The sequence below is a fragment of the Piliocolobus tephrosceles genome, chromosome 16 (genome assembly GCF_002776525.5).
Source record: "Piliocolobus tephrosceles isolate RC106 chromosome 16, ASM277652v3, whole genome shotgun sequence".
Classification (NCBI taxonomy): domain Eukaryota; kingdom Metazoa; phylum Chordata; class Mammalia; order Primates; family Cercopithecidae; genus Piliocolobus; species Piliocolobus tephrosceles.
Window position 1 is genome coordinate 73,484,174 of NC_045449.1, and position 12,387 is coordinate 73,496,560.

Below are 12,387 nucleotides of genomic sequence, written 5' to 3' on the forward strand. Positions count from 1 at the left end.
AATGAGCTCAATTTGAGAGCCCCCCTGAGGTCGGGTCGCTCCAGCACACCCTCCACAGTGGGCAGAATGGTGCCCCCCGAGAGGCCCACGTCCTAATCCCGGGACTGTGAATGGGCTGCTTTTCATGGCAAAAGGGGCATTGCCAGCGTGAGCGAGGGTCCTGTGATGGGAGACTCCCTGGGATTATGCAGGTGAACCCAATGGCATCACAAGGGCCCCTGTGAGAGAGGCGGAGGTCAGAGCAGATGTGGTGTGAAAGCAGAGGGTGCGGTGACTCCCCAGCCTGGGACTGAGGCCCAGAACACGGTGGCCTTCAGAAGCCAGGAAAGGCCAGGAGACGGATCTGCGCCCAGCCTCCAAAAGGAGCCAGCCCTGATGACACCGTGGCTTCAGTCCAGTGTGGCCCCATGGGACTTCTGATCCCCAGAAATCTAAAATTATAAATTGGCATTGTTTTGATCATTTTGTGGCTGATATGTGTGATGAGGGGGGTTTCACACTCGTATGTGGGATGGGAAACGTCTTTAGAACAGTAGCACTTTACCTGTCTTACACGGGGGAAAAATGAGGAAAAAATAAATAAATTTTCATTGTTTTAAATCACTGAGTTTGTGGTCACGTGTAACAGCAGAAACAGCAAACGGATGCGCCCTCCGAGGCTCCCCTACACGCCTGCGAAGCTCAGGGTCGCTGGGGAGGGTCACCCTGGCCATCTGGGGGCAGGTGGTACATCACCACCTCCCTCCCTTATCACGGCCCTTCCTCCCCCATCGCCATCCTTGATGGCACAGGGACCAAACCACGGTGAAGCAGCCACACAGGCAGGCTGTGCTAATTCCCTGCAAAGCAGAGCTGTTCCTCCAGCCTCGGAATGCAGCCAGCCCCTGCATGGCAGCCTCAAGGGGACAGGGCCCCCGTGCTCTCTCCTCTCCTCTTTCCCCTGGCCCCGGCCCCGCCCCTCTGCTCCCTGCCCCCAGCCCCACTGCCTTAGGCCTCCCTTGAGCTCCCAGGACAGGTTGGCAAATTGCTATGTGTGCATATTTTCTAGGGAGAGTCCACAACCATGGTCAGAGTCCCTCTAGTCCAAAAAGAGACAGAGCCACGGCCTCAAGCAGCTCCTTGGGCCCCAGGTTCTGAGCTGGAATTGGATTCCCTGAGCCAGCTCTTATTCCACGGTGACAGGCATCTGCTGAGGTAGCCTCCTCTTATCTTCCCCAGAAACCAGATTAGATGCGGCCAGCAAAAAGCATGTTCTTGGCTGGCAAAATGCTTTCACTGGCCCAAAGTTCCCCTGTCCCTCCAGCCCACGGAGGGCACTGCACTCCCGCATCTAGACGGGCTCCAGGCCCCGTGCCCCACCTCCCTGGAGTGAGCCTAGGTCCTGTGCTGTGTTCATCGCCTGGGAGCGTTGTGAGGTATGGGTTTCTGGTGACATCCAGACCCTTGAGTCCTTGGGAGCAAGGACTGGACTCTCTGGTTTCCCTTCACACAGCAGGTGCTGAATCAGTGCCCGGGAACCAAGGCGTCCCGTGAGGTGACAGAGGCTGAGCTGGAGAAGGTTCACCTGAGACATGCACAGGTTCAGGCATTATCACCGCCGAGGCTGAGCAAAGGAAGCGGGGCTGCCGCGGACGCAACTCCAGGCTCAAACTGGGGCAGCCTGAACATTCCTTCGTGGGGCCCTGGGGCTGGTGGAGTGGGGTCTATGCTCTTCCCCCTGATCTTTCGGCAGGTCCTGGCTCGCCCAGGTCAGCCCCACCCTCCAACGCACGAGATGTCACTGGGCACCTGCTCAGTGGAGCCTGTCGCTGTCCAGAGACTGCAGGCAGTGATGATGAGGTCAACACCGATGGCCATGGGACCAACATCAAGATGTTTTCCTACCCAAGGACTGCGCCAGAGGGACACCCGTTCCCGCCACCCACACACACACACACGCACACACACACACGAGATCCTGTTCCCTGATGGGGGAGGTGAGGGGGAGCAGGCCCTGCAGTGACCTGTTGGCCCTCTCTTATCCACCCGACATGGCCAAAGGTAGCCACGTTATCTCCCATAGCACGTCCTCTCCTCCGTGTCAGGACAGAGTAGACATCCAGGTGCCTATAAAATAGACGTTTCTGGAGATAGCAGGCCCTCTGCGGGCTCTCTGGAAAGATCCTGTGGAAAGATTCCTGGTGAACGGAGAAGCCCTTTAGCCACACAGTGTCCAGGTGGCCTTTGGGCAAAGTCAGCACCAGCCACTCCCGCCCCACCCACCACCTTCGTGCGTTCTGCAGTCGCCACTCCCTGCCCACCAGGGCGACCAGACACTGGCCAGAGCCAGGACAGGGGCGGGCCCTCTTCACCGTTTCCACAGGAAACCCCGGACCCTGTCCCCGCAGCCTGGCCCCCAGACAGCTGCTCCCACTCTCCCCCTCCCCATGGGAGCTCAGCCTCTGGGGTAAGAGGGGACCTTGTTTACACCAACGCACCTAGGAAGAACCTTGGGGGAAATTCCAGGCCTGTGTCCCGAGTGTCCCCAGAGTCCACGGCTGGTGGCAGAGGGCCAAGAAGATAGTGACAAAGAGGATTTACACCCCAGCAATGAGGGGACAGCGATAGGGCAGCTTCTCTGCAGGTCCACACAGGAAAGGAAACCCACAGCTCGGCTCTGTGCAGCAGGGACTCTGAGTGACACTTGCAAGGCAGTGGCACCAGGCAGGGAAACCCCCCCGCCCCGGAGGGCATGGCTCAGCAGAAGCTGGGAGAGGATGGGTCCTGGGATCCCAGCCCAAAGCAGGCAGTCAGAAACTGAGTGACCGCGGGTACTCTGGGGATACAGGGCAGAGGGAGGAGAGTGTCTCCGAGGCCCCCTTGCCATCCCCCAACGCCAAGTCCAGCAAAGGTGGTTTTCTGGAGCCAACTAGCAGGCACTGACCCCCCTCATATCCCCAACTCGTGACCCAGCCACCTTTCCTGGGGGCTGAGTGACTCTTAACAGGGGTGGAGCCGTGGGGCAGTCTGGGGCTGACACCTGGGAGGCGGTGGGGGGGGCGCCCAATCGTGCCCTCGCTGCCGGGGGAGGGAAAAGGCTGCTGCATGCAAAGCACGCTGGCGCCAGAGCCTCCGGCAGGGAAGGGGGAAACTGTTTATGTCTCACCCTCCTTCTAACCATGGGCCTCCCGGGGGCTCCTGGCCCTGGGTGATCAGGAGGGACCCAGACCCATATGCCTCAGAGGGAATCTTCTTGGGCAGGTGGACAGCACAGGCCATGGAGTCCCAGAGGGAGGGAGAGGGCTGTCCCACTGGGCCCCGGTGGTCCCCTGCACCAGGACAATCTAGCCTGCCCCTGGCCGTGCTGAGCCACATGGCTCTCCTCTCCGAGACCCTGTGGTGACAGGCAGGGACACAGAGGTGGCGGGGCAGAGGCACTGTTGAAAAACCTGCCCAAGGGCCTGCCCTTGGCATCTCCTGGACCCACCCTCATCTTCCCCGAGGCTGTCCGAGTGCTTTCCCAGGTGGTCTGTCCTCAGTGGGAACGCAGGAAGGCTCCTCCTCATGCCTGGCACAGCCCTACGTGCTGGGGGAGGGGACAGTGGTTCACGCCTGTAATCCCAGCACTTTAGGAGACCAAAGCAGAAGGATGGCTTGAGCCCAGGAGTTCAAGATCAGCCTGGGCAACATGGCGAGACCCCATTTCTACAAAACAAAACAAAACTTTTTTTAATCAGCCAGGCATGGTGGCAATACCTGTAGTCCCAGGTTCTTGGGATGCTGAGGCAGAAGGATCATTTAAGTCCAGGAGTTTGAAGCTGCAGTAAGTCGTAGGGACAGACACAGAGAAGGCCTCGTGAGGATGGTGGCTGAGCAGGAGGGATGTAGCCACAAGCCAAGGACGCCCAGGCCACCAGAATGCATGACTGCTGTTTGAAGCTTCTCCATTTGTGGTCATTTGTTACCTCAGCTAAGCCAGGTCTGCACACACCTGCAATGCAGGAACTCCGGAGGAGAAGCCAGACCCGAACAGGGACAGCGTCCCCTCTGGCCAGGACCTCACCCCCATCAACCCAGCTGCCCACAAGGCTGCTGCTCAAACATCCCAGGTCTACAGCAGCAAGCCTGCCCTGGGCTCAGCCAGGGGAAGAGTGGGCAGCGAAGAAGTCAGCCCCGGGCCCCTTCAGGGAGCCAATGACCCCTTCCCTTCCTCCCTCATGCATTCATCCCTTCATTTATTCATTCATCCATCCATGCATCACTCCTTCCAGAAACAGGCCTGGCACCTCCCACACGCCTAGATATAAATGCAGTATCAGTGTGTCCCTTTCAGGGGCTCACAATGGGTGGGTAAGCACACCCACGAATTCCTAACTCCAGAGGGGACAGGAGGCCCAATGGAAGAATCACAAGGGAAGCCCGCACGGGCCTCAGCTCTGCCTGGGGCAACAGGGAGAAGCCCCCAGACTGGTATCCGGAGGCCCATCCTGGACTGACGCAGAGGGTTTCCCGATGGGTGAAGAAGGAGGCCTCCCTCTGGTTTGTGAAGGAGATGGTGGCACAGAGAGCTGGAGGTGGGATCCTGGGTTTTGTCCTCCAGGCGACAGACACAGGAGGGGTGGGAACAGGCTCACCTTTATCAAGCTATGGTGAAAATTGAAATTGTGTTCCAGGAGAAGGACCAAGAAAGTCTGATGCTGGCCATGTTGAGGCTGTGCTGCTCTGAGATACTGGGGCAGGCAGGCTTGGCAAGGCAGCACGTATCCTCTCTCTCCCCATGTCCCCCTGCTCCTGCTCCTCCTTCATCTCTCCCCACTTTCAGCTCCTCGGTGGCCAAGTCTGGTGTCCTTCAAGAAGTGGCCAATCACGCCTATAATCCCAACACTTTGGGAGGCCGAGACGGGCAGATCACGAGGCCAGGAGATCGAGACCATCCTGGCTAACATGGTGAAACCCCATTTCTACTAAAAATACAAAAAATTAGCCAGGTGTGGTGGTGGGCGCCTGTAGTCCCAGCTACTCGGGAGGCTGAGCAGGAGGATGCTGTGAACCCAGGAGGCGGAGGTTGCAGTGAGCCGAGATCGCACCACTGCACTCCAGCCTGGGCGACAGAGCAAGACTCCGTCAAAAAAAAAAAAAAAAAAAAGTGGCCGAAACCTCTAAAGGAACTTCACCCTGCAGGGCAGGCCCTGCCCAAGGACGTCTCCACCACCCAGAGTCCTCACCATCCACCCCCATCCCAGAGCCTGGAATGATGCAGCCCCCAGCTCCTGGGGCCCCCACATGGAGCCCCTGCTCCCAGCAAACCAGTGAGAGAGGCCTGGGGGGAGGGAGGGGCTAAGAGGGAGGGAGCACCTGGCGGTCCCCAGAGAGTACAGCTAACCCACAGCACATAATCCTGTTAAAAAATTAATCCTCATTTAGCCAGGAGGCAAGGCGGCTGCTGAGATAAAGCCCCTGAGAAGTAATAAAAGGCAACAGCAATTGATAAAGTGGCGAGGTCGCTCATAAAACCCTGCTGCAGTGAAGGTTGGGCAGGCCCCAGGAATCAGACAGCAACCACCGCCAGGTGGGGGCGGGGGGGTGCTACCTTACAAGCCCCGGCCCCTGCAGAGGGCGACCGCCTTGGGCAACAGAGCTGATGCTGATGGTGGAGACGGGGAGAAAGGAGGGAGGCTGCCTTTCTCAGCTCCTCCCAGCTCGGCCTCACTGGATGGCCATGGCCCTTTGGAAAGGAATCCATCATCTTTGGTCCTTGTCTCTCTCCTAACATCGTGACCATGAAAGATCACAGCCCTCCTGGGGCCCAGCCAGTCCCAGCGTACACCTGGTGAGCCTGGGCCTGTCTCCTGTGGCTCCTGGTGGCCCCTGCTGTCCCCCACACTTTGTCCCAGGGATAGGATGATGGAGAGCCCACCCCAGCCCCCACGCCAGGGGGCTCACCTAGAATCCTCCCAGACGGCGGGTGTGGTCTGGGTGTGGTCACCGCTGCATCTGGCGTCTGCCTGCTGGGGAAGACTCACTGCATGTCCTCATGGGGGCGTTCCACTCCAGCCGAATGGCAACCAGGCCGTGCCTCCTTCAGTGTCCCCAAAAGCCAGTAATGATCCCCACAAAAGGGCACCGGACTGGAGGCAGGAGAGACCCAATGAGACCCAACATTGTCACCACTAGTCATGGTGGAAAATCAGGGGTGGGGCTCGATGTCTCCACTACTCCAACAGTGGCAACCACCCACAGGTGTAAAGGCCCAGCTTCCGAGCCCACACCCCTCACCAGGGCATCGAGGGCTCCCTGGACGCACTGGTCTGCGGCTGCACCCTGGCCAGAGAAGGAAGAGCGTGATTCCCATTACTGTAGCCCTCCAACTGCTACCTGGAGACTAAGGAGAAGCAAGGAGACCGGTCAGAAGGCAGTTGCAATGGTCCTGACCATGCTAATTTCACCCACGTTTTCTTTCCTTTATGCACTGAAGAATCATTTATTAAACACCTACTGTGTGCCAGGCATCAGACCAGGAGCTGGGGATATAGTGTTGCTCACAGCCTTGTAGGAGAGACACATAAACAATTGCAATAGAATTCCTTGTATCAGGTTAACGAGAACAGGAAGTTAGCGGCAAAGCTGACCTTGTGAAGGACAATGCCTGCCTTATGGCCCTCAGCCACCAGCTGAGACACCAGCAGGCCTGGGCAGGCCAGCCCCAGGCCCAGAGGCCGGGTCCCTAGGGCCCGAGCCCCCTAAATGGCTCATCTGCATGGGGCAATCTCTACCTGTGCAAGCGTCAAATTCACCCAGTCCCCAGGCCAAGGAGGCCTCTGGGATCAAGTCCTGCTGGGCACCCAGAGCCCCCTAAGCAAGAAAAGCAGTGAATAAACACTTTCCTGTATGTCCATAAGGAGGAGCCCTCTCCCCTGCAGACCCTGGTTTGCCCATAACCACTGCACCCACAGTGGCCATCAGCCCTATCTAAGCTCACATCCGTCTGCCTTAGGTGGGGAGTCCTCCGCTTCAAGGACGCCGGAATGACGACCTTACAAACGCTTTGCCCCCACCCAGGTAACAAGGAGCCCACACACCTCCCAGATCTTCATCTCTAATAACATCTGCAATAAAACAAGCCAGGGCTCCTAGAGAAATGCTGGACTCTAAGGCAGAGGAAATACATAAGATAAGCCTGGAGCATCTTATAGTGCTCAGAACACATACATCCACACATGCACACATGTGCACACACCCACTTGCACACACAAACATACACACGTGTATTCACACACATATATGCACGCACGCACATGCACAAACATGCATGCATACACACACACACACACTTGCACACAGACACATGCACTTGTACACACACGCATTTGCACACACTGCAGGGAAATGTGAAACAGACCAGGAGCCAACTGAAACAATGCCCAGTGGCCAAAGGTGGAACAATTGGAGCTGCAAAATAGAGACATACAGGATTACCACTCAACGTATACAATAGTTATCGGTCCATACTGACGTAAATAAGTCATTGAATAAACACATCAATGGGATGGGCGGGCAAATCCCCCACGCAGAATTCCAAGCAGTCTGTGCAGTCACTCCATTGTCCAGGAGGTGGAGCGTGACCCCTCACCCCATGAGCATGACTGGCATGCATGGCCTTCCTTCCAAAGAACAGGGTATGAAGGGGGTGGAGGGCAGGAAACACAGCAACCTCCAGGGAGATACCCGCGACTCTCCTCGGCTGCGTGACCCAGGCCGCGTCACCAGTGATAAGCCCTGTTGATAGCGTGCACGTTAATGTGACCTGATGGGAACGCCTCCTGTTTTTTTTTTTTTTTGTTTGTTTGTTTGAGATGGAGTTTCACTCGTTGCCCAGGCTGGAGTGCAACGGCATGATCTCAGTTCACTGCAACCTCCACCTCCTCGGTTCAAGCGATTCTCCTCAGCCTCCCAAATAGCTGCGTGCCACCGCGCCCGGCTAATTTTTGTATTTTTAGTAGAGATGGGGTTTCACCATGTTGGCCAGGCTGGTCTCAAACTCCTGACCTCAGGTGATCCACCCTCCACAGCTTCCCAAAGTGCTGGAATTACAGGCGTGATTCACTGCGCCTGGCCAGGAACGACTCTTTATTTCTGCAAACCTCCTCCCAAAAATCCATAACCCCAGCCTGGCAATAAGGAAAACAGATAAATCCTAATTGAGGGACATTCTACAAAACACCTGACCAGCCCTCCTCAAAACCGTCAGGGTCATCAAAAACAAGGAACAGCTGAGAAACTGTCACAGCCAAGAGGAGTCTGAGGAGACCCAAGGACCGAATACCATGCGTTCGTTGTCCAGGAGGTTGAAGCTGCAGCGAGCAAAGATAGCGCCAGCGCACTCCAGGCTGGACAACAGAGCAAGACCCTGTTTCAAATAATAATAATAACTTATCAGCTGGGCATAGTGGCTCACGCCTGTAATCCCAGCACTTTGGGAGGCTGAGGTGGGTGGATCACCTGAGGTCAGGAGTTCAAGACCATCCTGGGCAACATGGCGAAACTCCATCTCTAGTAAATACAAAAAAAATATTAGCCGGGCGTGGTGGCGCACACCTGTAATCCCAGCTACTTGGGAGGCTGAGGCAGGAGAGTCACTTGAACCCTGGAGGCGGAGGTTGCAGTGAGCGGATATTGCGCCATTGCACTCAAGCCTGGGCAACGAATGAAATTCTATCTCAAAAACATAAATAATAACAATAATAACTTATCAATGCTGGCTCCTTAATTGTGCAAAGTACCACACTAATAGTCAACATTAATAACGGGAAACTGGATGCAGGGGACACGGGAACTCTGTATTTCTTCACAGTTTTTCCACAAACCTAAAACTGTCGTAAAATAAAAAGTTTTGTCAAAACAGAAAGTATGGTAGATATTTGCGTGCATTTGTCCTCTAAATTTATTTACTCATGCAACAAAGATGCATTAAGCACCTATGCTGTGCTGGACGCTCTCCCAGGCTCTGGTGATAACCGCGATGAGCAATATGGCAGGCCCTGCTTCAGAGAGCCTGGCCTCACCACCTACCTGAAGGCTCAGCATGAAGAGGATAGGGAAATTTCAAGTGACAAATATAAAGGGCAAATGTTTATCAAAAAATACATATTCCAGGTCAGGCACGGTGGCTCACGCCTGGAATCCCAGCACTTTGGGAGGCCAAGGTGGGCGGATTACGAGGTCAGGAGATCGAGACCATCCTGGCTAACATGGTGAAGCCCCGTCTCTACTAAAAAAAAAAACAAAAAAATACAAAAAATTAGCCAGGCATGGTGGTAGGTGCCTGTAGTCCCAGCTACTCGGGAGGCTGAGGCAGGAGAATGGCGTGAACCCAGGAGGCGGAGCTTGTAGTGAGCCAAGATTGCACCACTGCACTCCAGCCTAGGCGACAAGCGAGACTCAGTCTCAAAAAAAAAAAATATATATATATATATATGTGTGTGTGTGTGTGTGTGTATATATATATATGTGTGTGTATATATATATATGTATATATATATACACACACACACACATATATTCCAAGCCTGGTGCAGTGGCTCACGCCTGGAATCCCAGCACTTTGGAAGGCCGAGGTGGGTGGATCACCTGAGGTCAGGAGTTAGAGACCAGCCTGACCAATATGGAGAAACCCTGTCTCTACTAAAAATACAAAATTAGCCAGGTGTGGTGGCACAAGCCTACAGTCCCAGCTACTTGGGAGGCTGAGGCAGGAGAATCGCTTGAACCCAGGAGGCAGAGGTTGCAGTGAACGGAGATCACACCACTGCACTCCAGCCTGGGGCCTGGGTGACAAACGGGAAACTCTGTCTAAAAATATATATATATATATATATTCCAAAGTATAAATTCAGAAGAATGTGCGTTGTGGCCAGGCTCCACATGCTCAGCATGAAGTGGATGGGGAAGCTTCAGGTGACAAATATAAAGGACAAATGTTCATCAAAAAAAAATATTCCAAAAGTATAGATTCAAAAGAATATGCATTGTAGCCAGGCTCACACCTGTATTCCCAGCACTTTGGGAGGCCATGGTGGGAGGATCACTCGAGCCCAGGAGTTCAAGACCAGCCTGGACAATATAGAGAGACACCATCTCTATTTTTCAATAAAAAAATAAGAAAGAAAAAAAAGGAAAAAATATGCATTGCAACATACATAAGGAACTAATTAAACCATAAGAGTTAATGCTGGGCTGTGCACAGTGGCTCATGCTTGTAATCCCAGCACTTTGGCGGGCCAAGGTGGGAGGATCACGTGAGCCCAGGAGTTCAAGACTGGCCTGGGCAACATAAGGAGACCCTGTCTCTACTAAAAATTAAAAAATTAACCAGGTGTGGTGGTGTGCACCTGTAGTCCCAGCTATGTGGGAGGCTGAAGTAGGAGAATCTTTTCAGCCCAGGAGATAGAGGCTACAGCGAGCCATGATCATGCCACTCCACTCCAGCCTAAGCAACAGAGCAAGACCCTGTCTCATACACACACACACACACACACACACACACACACACAAAATTCAGTGCTAAAGAAGCCACTTAATCAGTGGTCAAGGATAATAAAAGTCCTCACATGGGGAGTTAGAGATAAGAAATCATGACATGGAAAATCTCCCAGTTTCTCTGGCTTGATACTTTAAGATATCATTACACGCCTATGACACTATCAAAAAGGAATAAAAAGATAAACCCCAATAAAGGTAGTACGGGGTGGAGCAGAGGGGATATTTACATTAACTCATGGCTGCTGGTACTATCAACTGCTTCAACCTGTCTTATGTTAAAGAAAAAACATTTAGCCAGGAGTCATGGCTCGCACCTGTAATCCCAACACTGTGGGAGGCTGAGATGGGAGGATTGCTAGAGTCCAGGAGTTCAAGACCAGCCTGAGAAATGTAGCAAGACCCCATCTCTATTAAAAATAACAATATGGCCGGGAGCCATATTATTATAATATGGCTCATGCCTGTAATCCTAGCACTTTGGGAGGCCGAGGTGGGTGGATCATGAGGTCAGGAGTTCAAGACCAGCCTGGCCAAGATGGTGAAACCCCCATCTCTACTAAAAATACAACAGGTAGCCAGGCATGGTGGCAGTGAGCTGAGATCACGCCACTGCACAACAGCCCAGGCAAAAGAGTGAGACTCCGTCTCAAAAAAATAATAATAATGATGATAATTTTTAAAATAAAGAAAAAAGTATTCATGACTCTTGTCTTGCTAAAGACAGGTAGGAAGACCTTATTCCGGGGAGGGGGGGCTACCACAATGGGGTTTTGCTGTGTGAGACCGAGATTGGGCTCAGTCTCACTCTACCAAGGACAAGCAGGACGTGCAGTCCAGTAGCAAGGGTGCTGGGTGGGTGGAAAATGACTAAGAGGAGACATTGAGGAGAGGGGATGCTTGCTCAGCCAACTCAGCAGGAATCTTGGTGAAAGCAGGCCAGGATAACAAGATACCGAGCGTGGAGGATGAGGAATTTGATCAAATATTGAGGGTGATCACATAGGATTTTCACTAAACTGACCCAGTAGGACTCTTGCTAAACCTGAACTAAACAAGCCGAGGACAGAGCCCAAGGTCAGTGCCTCAAAGGCTTAGTAGAGCAGAGTTAGGTCGAGAAGAGGGTCTGTCACCTGACAGCCATCTGATCATACAAACCAAGTAGCTTCTCTATCCTTTGTCCGACAACCTTTCTCTAAGCACTATATTCCAAGGAAAGAAGGCAAAGGTTAAAAAACCAAGAAAGAAAAGGAAAAGTCAGTGGTGTCAAGAGACTCAGCTGCACTATTTTTGTTTTGTTCTGTTTTTTGAAACAGAGTCTCACTCTGTTGCCCAGGCTAGAGTGTAGTAGTGTGATCTCGGCTCACTGCAACCTCCACCTCCCAGATTCAAGCAATCCCCATGCCTCAGCCTCCCAAGTAGCTGGGATTACAGGTGCGCACCAGCACTCCCAGTTAATTTTTGTATTTTTAGTAGAGATGGGTTTTCAACACGTTGATCAGGCTGGACTGCACCATTTTTTAAAGAAAATGTTGTCAGTAGCCCCAAAACCTGGCAATAGGATCCCAAATGAACAAAGGCTTGTAAATTGCTGCCTCTTGAAGCAGTTGAAGCTGAATGCTGGCAGTCGGGAGCCAGAACGCTTGGGTTCCAGCTCAGCTCCTCCAGTCACCAAGTGACTTTAACCTCTCTCCACCTCAATTCCCCACCCATAAACTGAGAATCATACTAATTCCTGCTTCAAGAACTACCTCCAATCTTCAGTGAGATCGTGGCTACTTCCCAGTGCCTGGACTGTGGGAAATGTCCTGTAGCCGTGAGCTACAATCAACCACCGCACACCCATTCCACCCAAAATCAACCACCGCACAC

At 53.4% G+C, this 12,387-nt stretch overlaps 1 pseudogene; it reads left to right on the forward strand.

The window, feature by feature from the left end:
• The first annotated feature begins 458 nt into the window (after positions 1–458).
• LOC111542612 lies at positions 459–554 on the forward strand (annotated as a pseudogene).
• The last annotated feature ends 11,833 nt before the right edge of the window (positions 555–12,387 follow it).